This window comes from Tauraco erythrolophus, chromosome 23, assembly GCF_009769465.1.
Source record: "Tauraco erythrolophus isolate bTauEry1 chromosome 23, bTauEry1.pri, whole genome shotgun sequence".
NCBI lineage: Eukaryota > Metazoa > Chordata > Aves > Musophagiformes > Musophagidae > Tauraco > Tauraco erythrolophus.
Window position 1 is genome coordinate 4,165,398 of NC_141487.1, and position 13,237 is coordinate 4,178,634.

Sequence of the window (13,237 nt, forward strand, 5' to 3'; positions counted from 1 at the left end):
GTAAGTAGCTGGGGAAAGGGGGAGGAACTGTCCATATGTGAGTAGTCAGCTCTCCGTCAGGTGATTTTCTAGGGCAAGTATCAAGATAAACACCCAGCAGCTGGGAAGCTCTGCTTTTAAACCCTGCTGCCTTTGGGATATGTCATTCCTGGTGTCCTTATGCATCTTGCACTCTAAAATACGGTAATCTTTGGGTCTTCTGTGCAGTGTCAGGTGAGTGGTGCAGCCTGGCAGCCTCCCACCTCTCCTCTGGGCTTTGGCCATGCGTAAGGCCTCATAGCTTTGTGTGTGCAGGGTATGGCTGAGACCGAGATAGGTAATTTGTCCAGTTAAATATCTAAGGGCACAGGAGGAAGTTTGTGTGGGCTCTTTCCTAATCTGATGGTGTTTGGTTCAGTGTCTCTGGACCAAAACCAGTTCCCGGTTGAACTGCTGAATCAAAATGAGTTTTTGGAGTGGAGAATGTGATCCAGAAATGCTGAGTGGTGAGATTCCAGTTAGGTGCATCTTCTGTTGGCACCTCTCCTTGAAAGTGTGAGACAGTGTGATGCTGTTTACATACAGTTTGTGATAGTGCAAAGAGAACAAGAGAAGACTGACAGTAGTGACTCCTGAGGCTTTTGGGGGATAACGGAGCATCTTGCCTGGAAAGCACAGAATGGGTCATGAAAAGCTGCTTCCGAGCAACTCTACCAGTTGGGCTGGGGAGGGATGCAAGCTGGAGGGGCTTGGCGTACAGCGGGAAGGAGGCCCTGGCTCATCCGAGCGTGCCAGGCAGGTAGCTGGTTGCCCTGTTTCTCCTTGGTGTCTGCTAGTCTCCGAGTCCTGGTTCACAGCTCCCTGCAAGCCAGGGATGGAGGAGATCCTATGAAAATGATGATATGTGACAATCAGTCACAGCAATTAGTGTTTTGGTTAACAGGCCTTTTTTGTTTTCTCTCACCCAGACAGAATGTCACAAATAAATCCTCGCCTGCATTTGCATATTAATTGGATCGGAGACGTCAAGCATCTTTCATTAAAGAAAATGATCTGCATATTTGGAGACATAAAATAGTTATTTTGATGGGTTTTTTTCATAAGATCAGGGGGTGGGGGAGGAAGGTGATGGGAGCAGTGGAAATTGAGGTAGAGCGAAGGCAGAGAAAGCAGCTTTTATGGTTAACCCCTTGTGGCCCAGAACTAGCGGATGCCCAGAGCAAAAATAATAATATAAATAAATAAATGACGAGGCTCAGAGCAGGGTGTAGAGCACGGCATCATTCTCTTCATGGCTTTGTTCTTGGGGCTATGGTGATGGTGGGTAGCCACAAATGCACTTCCAAAACGTCTTCCCCTGCCAACTTGGTCCAGACACAGAGTTGTATTGTTATAGGGTCCTCCTTGTCATCTTTCTTTCATGAGAATACTTTGGCCATCCTGTTGGCTGCTCCATTTCTGGCCACGCCAGCATCAGGCCTTTCCGATGGCAGGGCTGCAGGATCCACGTGCCGTGGGCGCCCTCAGTGCCTGAAGCGAGCATTAGCTGCAGGAGAACCATTGTGTGCCTTGGGGAAACACCCTGGTGGCCACTCAGGCAGCGGGGCTGGTTGGGCAGTTCGGCCAGGGAAGGAGATCCTTGTGTTCAGGTTCTGCGCCCCTTGCCTCCAGCTCGGGTGAGTGAGGTGCCAGAGGGCTGGATGTCAGCTGCCCTGTCGGCTGGCACAACTGGGACCTGAGTCTCCATCAGCTCTCTCTGTTCTTCCAGAGGCAGTCCTCCTCCTTCTCTCCCCATACAGCCCATAGCAGCATCTGGAGGGGACGTGGGGATGAAGATGGGAGTTGTGGCCACAGGGCTTTCTCTGCGTGCCCGTATGTGCGTACTGGACCGGGAGTCAACACGAGTGGTGCTGTCCTGCTGCCCAGGTCTGTACAGGGGCCTTGGTGGCCCTATGCCTGTATAGTGGGGGGGTGTGTATGTGTTTCCAGACAACACTGCTTTCTATCCAGCTGTCCAGGAGTAAGGCATCTGTTTGAAACCATGGGACAGCTTGTTCTCTCTTTGTCTGGTCTGCAACTGACTTAGGGAACCGAAACCTTGATTTGAGGCAGGGAAGAAACTTTCCGAGTGCCCCTTGGTCCAGATCAGTGGTGGTGTATGTGGTAGATAGGAGGGTTCGCTCTTTAACTCCTGGATTTCTACCCCTGCCCCAGAGTTTGAGTAATTTTTCCTTCGTGTTGGCAGCAGCACTGCCCAACAGCCGAGGGCAGGATGTAAGGAACCTGACCCTCTACTTTTGAAACTGTCTGGGGAATTTCTGTAGGCAGCATGCAATGGCTTGAGATGGATTTTGGCCAGGACACTGAGGTTAACGCTGCAATGGGATCCAAGGATACATTCGCCTGGATGTAAATGATCACGTTATGGCAGATTAGCAAGTTACTGCTTGTTAGCTGTGCTGCGGTATGAGACCACGAGCACGCTCCCTGCCTGTTGCAAATTCCAGGTAAAACGTATGAACTTCAAACCGCTGCAAACATGGTCTGACTGACTGGGTTTTCCTCCGCGAGTCACCACAGCATTGGTGAGTGCCCTTGCCCCATGAGTGACTCGAGTAGCACCTGGTTACACAGAGGCCTTCCCTTGAGCCTGATTTTGTCCTCACCTGCTGCTCTGGTGATGTGGACCAAGACCTTCTCCAAGCTCTTTTCACTGGGATGTCCCCAGACACTAGCTGCTCCAAGCTGGCAGGTGTGGCAACAGCTTTGATTTTGCAGGCTCGCAGTGCCTCTCCCTTCAGAGCTGCCCTCGGGAATCTCAGCTGAGCATTGCAGGGGAACACAAGCTTGGGATCCCCTGCCCAGTGCTGTGGGTGACAGGAGCTGGCAGCCTCACCAGGCACAGCAGAAAGTGGCCTCTGGCCCCAGGGATGCTTGGAGAGGAGCCCGTGGAGAGCTCCCTGCTGCTCCTGTGCAGTGGCTTGGGTGGCACAGCTTTAACTCTTCATGGATTTTTCCAGTCTCCACAGGAATGCTGCCTGGGGTTGGGTCACGGAGAAGGTGGTGAGAGCCAGACGCATTTGCAATCATGGCGCATCATCTGTGGCATGCTTTGCTTGATTCTTCTAAAAGCTAATCCAAGCCAGAAGTCCCCCTGAGGACATCTGCTGGGGTCAGTTTTACAGACTTCCCATTCCTGTGCTTTAGAAAAGAGGAGATTTGGTTCAGAAAAGCCCACCTGTCTTTCAGGCAGAGCTCCAGCCTCCCCATGGCACAGCCTGGCATGAGCAGACCTCTCTGAGACCTTGTTCGCTCGGGGGAGTTTCCCCACATGCCAGACATGACTCGGTCTTGAAGCTGAGAGAGTAAGGGCAGAGCAGAGGCTCTGGTTAGACAAGTACTCCAGAGTTGTCAGTAATGGAGTATGCAACGTGGGGGCTGCTGGGGTAGGTTTAAGGAAATCAGCCGGGAATAGATGAGAGATAATTTGTCTTATCAGAGTGCAAGGGAGCAGGTCTCTCTGGACGTCTGACATGACTGCCAGAAGGTGGGGAAGGCAGTACAACCCTGAGCATGTGAGTGCTGGTTTGGGGACCCAGCTTCTTTTCTTGCCTCTGCCACGACCCATCTAACCTTAAACAAGTCATCAAGAGATGAAATCATCTCTCTCAGGCTGGATTTCCCTTTGCCTGCCTCTCATATTTTAGCCCAACCGCCTCTGGTCAGGGGCTGTCTCATCCTCAGCATTCACCTGATGCACAAGTACCTCTTGGAGTGGCCGTAAAGGAGGACGTAAGGTTGCCTTTCCTCTGTGCCTGGAGTCTCAGCAGGAAGGGCTTTGGCACATGATAAATCTTCAAGGCACTCTCTTCAGCAGGAGGGTTTGGCTCCCAGCTCCAGAGAGCTCTGTCCTGGGCGAGGGGACTGTGTTTCACACCCCGATACTGCCTCGTTTCACAGAAAAGGCTGCAATTAACCATGGTTCCTCTCTTCACCCCACACATCAAGGCATGTTGCTGTTTTTTTTTCAGAATCCTGATCCTAAGAAGCCATCAGTATCCAGGGAACTTTATCACACACACTCGAAATAACCCAGAAAGCTGCCAGCCCCATATTAGGGAATGAATCCCTGTCGGAAAGTAAAGTGAATGCAAAATTTATTGACAGGCTACTGTGACTGCAGGCAGTTTGTGACCCAGCCCCCTCCTTTACCTCCACCCCTCCCCATGAACAACAACCCACAAACACTCTTCAGTCCTGCAGCCTTTATATTTAGCATGTCTGGGTCCTTGTCTCAGCTCCCAGCGTTTGCAGTGCGCACAGGAACCTTCCCAGGGGACTGAAACACAAACTGTGGGCAAGGAGGTCTGCACAGCGTCCTCCCCATCTGCCCCACATCCAGTCCTCTCCATCCTCTCCAGCAGCTCGGTACAAATGCAAATGCTCAATGGAAAAAAAAACAAAACAACAAAAACCCAACACCTGTCAGCCAAAAATTGTTTTCCTGAGCTCAAACTATGGCAGAGTTTCACTGTCCTCATTACTCCAGTGCAAGGCAGGACGATTTGGTGGTTAGAGCAGGAGGTGCGCAGGAACGAGCTCCTCCTCGGCTCTGCCAAGGATGGTGCTATCTCAGTCAATCATGTTAATCTTCACTGACTAAGTTTCCCCATTTGTAAATCTCTACCATCACTGCAGCCTCAAAACGCCTTTCATGTCTGCTGGTGAGTTTCCTGGAGAGGTTCACGGAGCTTCTGTTTGAGTGTAAAATTCTGCTTGAAGTGGGCATTTGGGATACTTGGTTGTGACTTGCAACAAAAGGTTTTATGAACTATGTTCTGCTCTTCCTTGTGAGGAGGGATAGGCATTCAGGAATAGCTTCTGTGAGATGGCATGGGCTTAGGGGTGGGTTGCTGTAGAGATGTGACATGTCACTGCACTATATACGTATTAGGTTCCAGATCAAAGCAGCAAAGTGTAGGATGTGCGTTAGCACTTGCATTGCATGTGGGGATTTTCCCCTCGCAGATCTCAGGAGAGGCAGGTAACTCTCAGGTTTGTGCTGTACCGAAGCACAGAAAGGGTCAGTGTCAGACCGTGGCCACCAAGGGACTCTGCATCTAGCAAGGACCAGAGCTGTGATCTGCATTCCTCCTTTCCTGCTTGCCAGTCTGCCTGTGCTGCTTGTGGGCTCCTTGCCCTGGGAACCCGTCTGCTAGAGGCCCCCGCTGCGACTGAAGCTGTGGGCACAGGGAAGAGAGCATGGGCGAGCAAAGAGAGAAGGAGCATCTTGCAAGAAATTATTTTCACCAAATGTTGACCGAAAGGCAGAGACCCCAGAAGTCTCAGTAGAAACTTGTAGCCTGGTAGATGGGCAATGGAAGATGCACTTGTTCTGCAACCCTTCCGTCTCTCTATGAGGATAGCCAGAGGTGACAGTCTGTGCCCATCAGGTTGCCAGCTTCTCTCATGTGCTGTGTGCCTCCCAGGAGCTGGACCCAGCCCGGTCCGCCCGTTCGATTCACCTCGCTTCAGCAGAGGACAGCCATCACTGGAGCTGGCCTTCGCTCCGTTCCCAGACGTGGGCTGCCTCTGTCCTCGCTCATGCTTTGCTCTGGGAAACTGCAGAGAGCTTTTAAGTTCGCTCCTGCTTTGCCCCGTTGTGGATGGAGCGGAGGATCAGCCCTTGGCTGGCAGTCGGACAGGTGACCTCCGTGGCCCTGCAGATGCTGCCGGCACAGCCACGTGCCGGGGCTCCGTGTGCTGCCTACCTGCCCCTGCTTCCCCTCGCTGCCTGCGAGGAGGAGGTCCCTGACACCCTGCCTGGCTCCTGAGAGTTGGGTGGGAGAAGGGGAGAGCTCAGGTGTGAGGGCTGGGTTGGTCTGGGGAGAGCCGCGTCTCTGAGCAGAAGTTTCTAGCAGAAGAGGGTTTCGTGGTTTGTGGTGCGTTCAGCTCAGCGGACGGGAACTACAAATTGTCTCTTTTCAGTGCCTGCTGTCCTTTAGCAGTCGGCTGGCACCATCAATCACACCCAGACACCATCAGGAAGTGATTCCCAATCAATTATAATTGCTCCTCACCTACTTCCTGTATAAATCACTGATGTTTTACTGCAGATGCCAATGAAACAGGGGCGCGAGAGTCTCTTCCCTCAACTTTCTGTGTGTGTCTCAGGCCCACCCACCGAGTTCCTTGGGATGGCCCTGCTAGGCTGAGAAACAGCAGGTGATTGGGATTTAAAAGCATCGGCATGTTTTATTGCTCCTGGAAGCCAGGGAGAGATGGGAGGAAGAGGAGGATGCTGTGTGCTCTCCTCGTCTGTGGGATCTCTCTGCAGGTGGGGAGAGGGGCTGCGAGGCAGAGCCCATGCCTTCAGCTGGTTGCAGAGGTTTCGTGCGCAGGCAATGGCAGCAGAGGGCTTGTTAACACTGGATTAGGTCTGAAAACAGCCTTTCCCAATGGGATCCTGGGTGGAGTTTACCAGACAGGTGTTTTCACTTTTTTATTCATTCTTCTTCTCCTTCCTCTCTTTCCTTGTTTCTTCTTCATTTCCTCCAGGCTTGGTTGTTTGCTTAGCAAGGAGAGGTGCTAGTGTTGGGACCTGGATTTGAAGCAGAGTGTGAGACCCAGCTAAGGCAGTAGAGACCGAACGCTGTTTGATTTTTATGATGTCAAAACATTATGAGCTCTTCTGTTGAAATCTCAGCGGCGTGTGAGATGGCACGGAACACCTTTGGGGAAGGGGAGGTCGGAGGCTGAAATATCCTTTTGGAGAAGGGCAGAAAGCCAAGCTAGAAAGGAGATGTGGAGGGGGAAGAGGAGCAGGGAGAGGAGGATGAGGAGTCTGGGTGCAAGTGGGACTGCCAGGAGGCCGAGGCTGGGCACGGAGGGGATGGCACGCGGCGGTGGAGCCGTGCCAGCGTGGATCCCGTTTGGCCTGTGCAGCCGGCGCTGGCGGGGCAGGAGCCGCGAGGAGCGTGCGTGGATGTGGGTGTGCGGCGGCGGGGGAGCCCGGCCAGGCGAGAGCGCGCCGGGGCAGGCACGGGCGGGCGGCTGCAGCGACTTCCAGGCGGATGATTATTTTATGGAGTCCTCAGAAGTCCAAAGTTATGTGTGTTTGTTAAGCGCCGTAACGCTGAGTTTATTTAATGTGGTTTTAACTGCCGCACGCTTTTATAAATCAAAATAATTAAAAATAATAAATTTGAAGGTTAAACAACAGCCTGCGCTGTGGCAAAGAGGAGAGAGAATGTCTCCGGGCTGTGTTTGTGGGGAGGGAAGCAGGGGTTCCCGACGGCTGCCCGAGCCGCTGTCACATCGCTCGGGGGACGGGGGCAGATTTCAGGCTGGTGTAGCAGGGTTGGCAGTGCCAAAGTCCAGACCGCGGCACGGCCGTATCTTTTCACACCCTGTCAAGGCCGTCGTGAGGAAAAGCACATCCGAGGGACAATGGCAGCCCCAGTTGTGTCTTTGTGACAGCCCAAGATCTCTGGTTCCCTCCTCCTGGTTTAAAAGCACCTACAGACACTTGGGTTTGCCATCCTCCTCATAGGATTTTCCGGCTATCGATATTCTTCTTGTTGCAGGGCATTTCTATTGATGCCACATCTCAGCCTGCATTATTTACAAAGAGCTATCGAATCTGTCCCAGTATTCAGGACAGCCTGACAGAAGCCAGCCTCCCTCTTTAAAGGTTAAACAGGCCGGGTCCCCTCGCAATGTGGTCTCAGCGCTTGGGAAACGCAGGGCTCTAAACAGCCGCCTTGTCCCGCTCCCCCCCTTTTTGTTTTAGCTCAGAAAGGTTACCCTGAGGCGCCTGGGACTGGGAAGTGGAGGGTGCTGGAGAGTGTGTGTGTCTCTTTAAATGCTCTTTGTGTCAGCGTGATAAGGAATTTGATGGCTTTATCAGAAATACCAAAGCTTTATTTAGCAGGGTGAGGCGAGCGCCACTCGGCTCCACACAATCTGCTGATAAATTGGGAAAAAAAAAAAGGGGGGGGGGGAAAAAAGAGGCAGTTGGGGGAGGAAAGTCTAAACTTTCCCTGGTCGCATTCGAGCATGGCCCACCTTCCAGGGGATGTGGAGCTGGGCACATTCCCTGCCCCACCACAGCCACTCTGGATGGTGCTAGATGGTGAGGCCATGTGTGTATTAGTGTCCTTGCTCAAGACCAGAACTCTTTTAAAGGACAGAAGCAACTTGTTTTTATCCCATTTCATCTTTTGGTGTCCCCACGGTTCACCTCGTCGTATCTCTGACATACTCCCTTTTCTTATCTTGTCCCTAGTTTGCTGCATGTCTCACCTTCCCTTTCACCTCTGCCCATGGTACTCAAGCATTTTTGGCCAACATCTGGTGCACGATACATGCCTTCGGATATGAAGGCCTCAGTATTCTTTCTCCATCCTTCAGGCTGTGGATCTCAACAAGAGGTTTGGATTTGACTGGTCTCTGGGTCTCATCTCCTTTACCTGGAGTCTGCCTGCCGGATCATGTAGGTGGGAGGCACAGGCAGCAGGGTGGGAAAGGAGAAGCGTCTCATGGAGTCAGTAGGCACAGTGTGGAGGGGACTTTTGCAAAGCATCCCTTCTGCGGAGAGGTGAGGCCAGCACGAGACTGGCAGGGAGCTCACAGCTGGAATGGGAAACAGACCCCAGATCAGGTCTCTGCCCCAGTCTGGATTACTAATCCAGTTGCAGGAGGACCAGTGACATTGGAGGGACACATCCACCCTCGGATCTTGCTGTCCTCCTGGTCTCCCACTGAGCTGTGAGAGGATATGTTTGCCAGTGCTGACTCCGGTGCTTCTGCTGGTGATGGACATACCTTGGGGAGGAGTAGACTTGATTGAGGAGCTAGTTTGGGTGAGCTGCTGCTCTCCCAGAGCAGAGGTACGTAATCCGATTTAGACTATCGCAGACCACCATACCATGGGGACCTCCTGCAGTGGGGGCAAAACTGAGTCAGAGAAATCTAGAGCTAGAGTCAGCCTCAGTATTTCTCCTGATTTGCCTTTATCATTAACACATGACATCTATTATATATTGTTACCATGTTTTGTTGTTCATCGCGTGCCTGCAAGCGGGCCACACACATTGTGACAGTTCTGGTCCCTTCCTGATCTCGTGCCTCCACACCTTTTCTTTCCATCCTTCTGTTCATTCTTACTCCTCCTCTTTCCTTTCTCTCTTTCTTTTGATTTTTCCTCTCTCCTCTGCTTGCACGCACGCACACACACAAACACATACACATACAGAGCCCTTTCACAGTTGGATCATCTGTTCTTGGCTCTCGCCCACATCTTTTTTTGATGTGGTTTCTAGCGGGTTTGGGCCAAGTCCCCCATTTCTCTCTCTGTCATCAGAAAGCCTGCTGCAGCCTCTGATTCCAGCCGGATCTGGTTAACTCTCTCTGAAGAAACCTTGCCACCTACCAGAGTAAGACTGGTGCTGTAAGCCTGGCCGGAAAGGAGAAAGAGGGCTTGAGCAGCTTTGAGTTACAGCCTGATGTTCTGGACAGTTACTCGTGATTTACACTAATGTCCCTGAGCACAGAACAAGGTCCAGAGCTGATGCAGTGCAGAGCGTTGGGAGGCACTGGCTGTGGAGCTGCTCGTTTTGGAGATCTCTTTCTCTCGGTGGGGTTGGTGGCTCTGGGCAGGGCTGGGGCTCTCGGCTCTCATTTTAGGGCTTCTCATGAGGATGTAAAGCACATATGATCTTGGTCGCAGCCTAGGGCATCTTTTGGCTTGCTCAAAGCCCTGTCCCGTGTGTTGCTGACCCTCTAGCTATTGTATGGGAGGGCAACCTGTTGGCTTAAGCACCAAGTCAGAGTGAGCCGTGGTCCCTGGGGAATGCAGCTTTCACTCCTACAGGCGATTCATCCTCCTTTGGAAGGCAGCGTAGAGATGGTGTAACTGTGCACGTGAGAGGGTGAGTAGACAAGTTTAGAAGAGGCTTAACAGCAATTAGACTTAAAGGACCCCTCTTCTCTGGGAGGTTTCAAAGATCCCAGGTCACTTTTGGGAAGAGAGGCTTTCCTGAGTGCTCCTTGTCTGATTTCTCTCTGCGGCAGCAGAGCGGCTGCATCGCAGCTGCTGCGCTCAGAAGCGCGTTGGAGTCCCCTGGGGGCTGTTAATAGTTGTGCTTTCAGCACAGAGCGGGTGGATCGGACAAGAGGGCAGAGGCAGGGACACAGCCCTCTCTTCTCCATACCCTTCTTGTGAGCTGCCTGCTCAAGCTGCTGTTGTGGCTCGACTCAAGTCCTGTTAAGTCAGCAGCAAAACTTTCACCAGTCTCAGTCCGTGGGCCAGTACAGAGCGAACATTCTCAGTCAGGTCAGTTCCAGGGCCAGAGCTGGGTTTAGGAAAGAAATACCTGAGAGACAGTTTGCTTTAGTAAAACGGGGAGGGAAGCGAGAGTAGATTGCTTTGGGCATGGGTAATGGGGCATGGAGACCTCGCTGACTCAGCCACCGCTGCGAACTCTGTCCTGGTCACTCAAGCTGTGGCCGCTTGTCCTCTTGTCTGAAATGAGCCCATCAGCTCAGCCTGCTACCCAGCAGGCTCGTGTCCCCTGCCACAAAGCATCTTTCCATGTGGCACTAACCAGCCCTTGCTGGCTGTACCAGCCGGGAGCTGGGGCCAGAGGGGCTGTGGAGCCCGGACCACTTTGGCTTCTCTTGCAGCCCAGCGACGAGGTGGGGAGAGTTTGCCCGATGGCTGCCCAGTGCTGCTCTGTGCACTCAGCCCACACGCAAACTTTGTCTTTGCTGCAGCCGGTGATCCTGGACTAAATTTGTTTCTTTCTAAAAGGCAAATTTGAATAGAACGGGCTAAAAGGCCTCGGGCTCCCCCAGCGTGGGCCTGGGGTGCTGGGACAGCAGAGCTCCTCCCTGAAGCTGGCTAATAGAAATCAGTCCTGATTAGGATTAGTCCAGCCAGCACTGAGCTGGCAGGCTGATAATCTAATAAAAATTCCCAGGATTGGTTTACTCTGGGGAGGATTTGCGCTGGACGCGGGAGGAGCAGGATTAGCCCAGCTGTGTTAGGGAAGGGAGGGCAGCCGAGGGTGGGCAGGGAGGCTGCCGAGAGGGTGGGGGGAGCAAGACAGACAGCAAGAGTAAGTGGAAGTGACAGGGTCAGACCGGGCCTTTGTCCTACAGCCTGATTAGAGAGTCTGCCCCCAGTTTCTTACACTTTGGGATGTTGTCGGACAAACTGGAGCTTAAATCTGTCAGAGCGTAGTAGAGATTGGAGTTGACGTCCCGGGAACATATTCCTTGCTGTGCAGAAATCCAGCCCTGCTGGGAAAATGTAAAATGCCCATCCCAGCCCCCTCTGAGCTGGAGGAGATGTGAGCTCAACTTCTTCCTTCAGCTATGTTGGGTGGTTGAGGCTGAGCAGCAGAGAGGCTTGTCCAGAAGCAGGTATCTGCCATGAGTGGTCCATGTCCAGTTCCAGACCGATCTCTCCAGCTTCGTCCCCTGACGGAGAGGAAGTTCTGGAAGCCAGATTGTTGCTTTCCAGCTGAAATCACGAGGCTTTACTTGTCATAGTGGCAAAAGCACCCACCTTGTGTGAGAGAGAACTGGACGGGAGATCCTTGTTCCTCCTGGGAATCTCAGGGCAGGCAGAAAAGCTCCTTCGTAGGCGTGGAGGAGGCCTGAGGCTGCAGGCGGTGACTCTTCAGACTGAAGGTGCCAAGGACTTCTTTGGCTGCTGTTGTTGAGGAGGACCCTTAGCAGGAGAGGCAGAGCAGGAAGGTCTTTCGCAGGCAGTATTAGCCAGACCCCAGCTGGGCAGGCACTGAGGAACGTGCTTCACAGTGTTGCTGTTTTTTTGGCAGCCCTGAGAGCCCTCCATGCCCCACCTTGAGTTGCCTGGGGAGCTGCTGGTGTGTCTGGTGCAGGACACAGGCACGGGGAGCTCCCATCAGCCCTCCCCTGGCTGCTCCGCTGGTTAGCGGCGGGAACCCAAGCTGCCGTTGTGCTGCAGGGCTCCTCAGCAGGCGAGGCAGGAGAGAAGAGAGCCCCACAGTCTTCTGAACTCATCCTTTAACTCTCCCTGTTACTCCCTTCTCCTCACTTTCAACTCATCTGCGTGGCCTCTTCTGTTGCTCGCCGGGGAACTTTGTCACAAAATCCCAGACTCTTTAAATGCATCTTATCCCTGTGGGACACTGCAGCTGGACACCTGCAGACACCCTGCGGAGCGTTCAGTGGGGAGGCTTGCCTGGGGCAGGAGAATCAGAACAGCCGCTCCAGATGTTCACGGACACAAGGCAGGAGCTGTGTAGGATGCAAACCCCCTCCTGGAGTCTGAGCTCCACAGAGGAATGCCCTCAAAGCTCCAGAGGTTGCAGATTGTGTGAGGGTTTTTTTCCCCTTTAACAACTGCAGCTCCTGTGCATAGGCTGGAGCATTTCCCAGCAGAGTGCGTCTGTCTATGGACCAACATCCTAAAAGCTTTGGGGTCTGGCAGTTGTTTGGGAAACACTCCCTGACCACCAGCCCCCACCCCAAAAAGAAAGAAAGAAAAAGCCTCCAAGATGAAACCAAGATAACTAAATAACGCGAGCACTGTCCTCTCCAGGCTCGGGTAGCTGCATATATGATTGTCAACTTGATGAAATCCCCCCGGATGTAATGAGCTGATTTTCTGCTGTTAATATTGCATCTGCTGATGAAGGATTCGTTAGGATAATGGAACGAAGCTAAAATATAAATGACTCGCTGTCAAGAAGCAGCTTTTGCTTGTGTTCTCCTGACAGTTCCTCGGCCATGGCGAGGGAGTTTCGTGTGCTACGCACACGTTTCCGAGGTGTGTGCGGCTATTTGGTCCAGCGTGTACAGGGACACACGTGTCAGAGTATGTTCCCAATGAGCCGATTGCCCTGGTAGCCTGGAAGGCCATGGCATGTGCCCATCCCAACCTGCTGGCACACTGCTGGCAGCCGAGGCACTGGTGTTCTCCTCTGTGCCAGCGACTGCTGCGTTTTGCCTGCCGGTGAGGGCCCAACGGTGCTGCCGTCGGAGAGAGCAGCCACAGAAAGTTGCTTCTTTGCTGGACTGAGGCTGCCAGGAGAGGTGAGGGAAGGTGCACTGCTGGAAAAGCATCGGTGCTTTTACTCCAGGTCTTTTTTCTATCTGGCATGTTCCTTTTTTCATCTGGTTTTGTTGCCAAAGTTGCTGGGTTTTCTTTCTGAACAAGAGAAATCACGTTGAGCGTGTTAGAAAGTGAAACTGATCTTTGCTCACA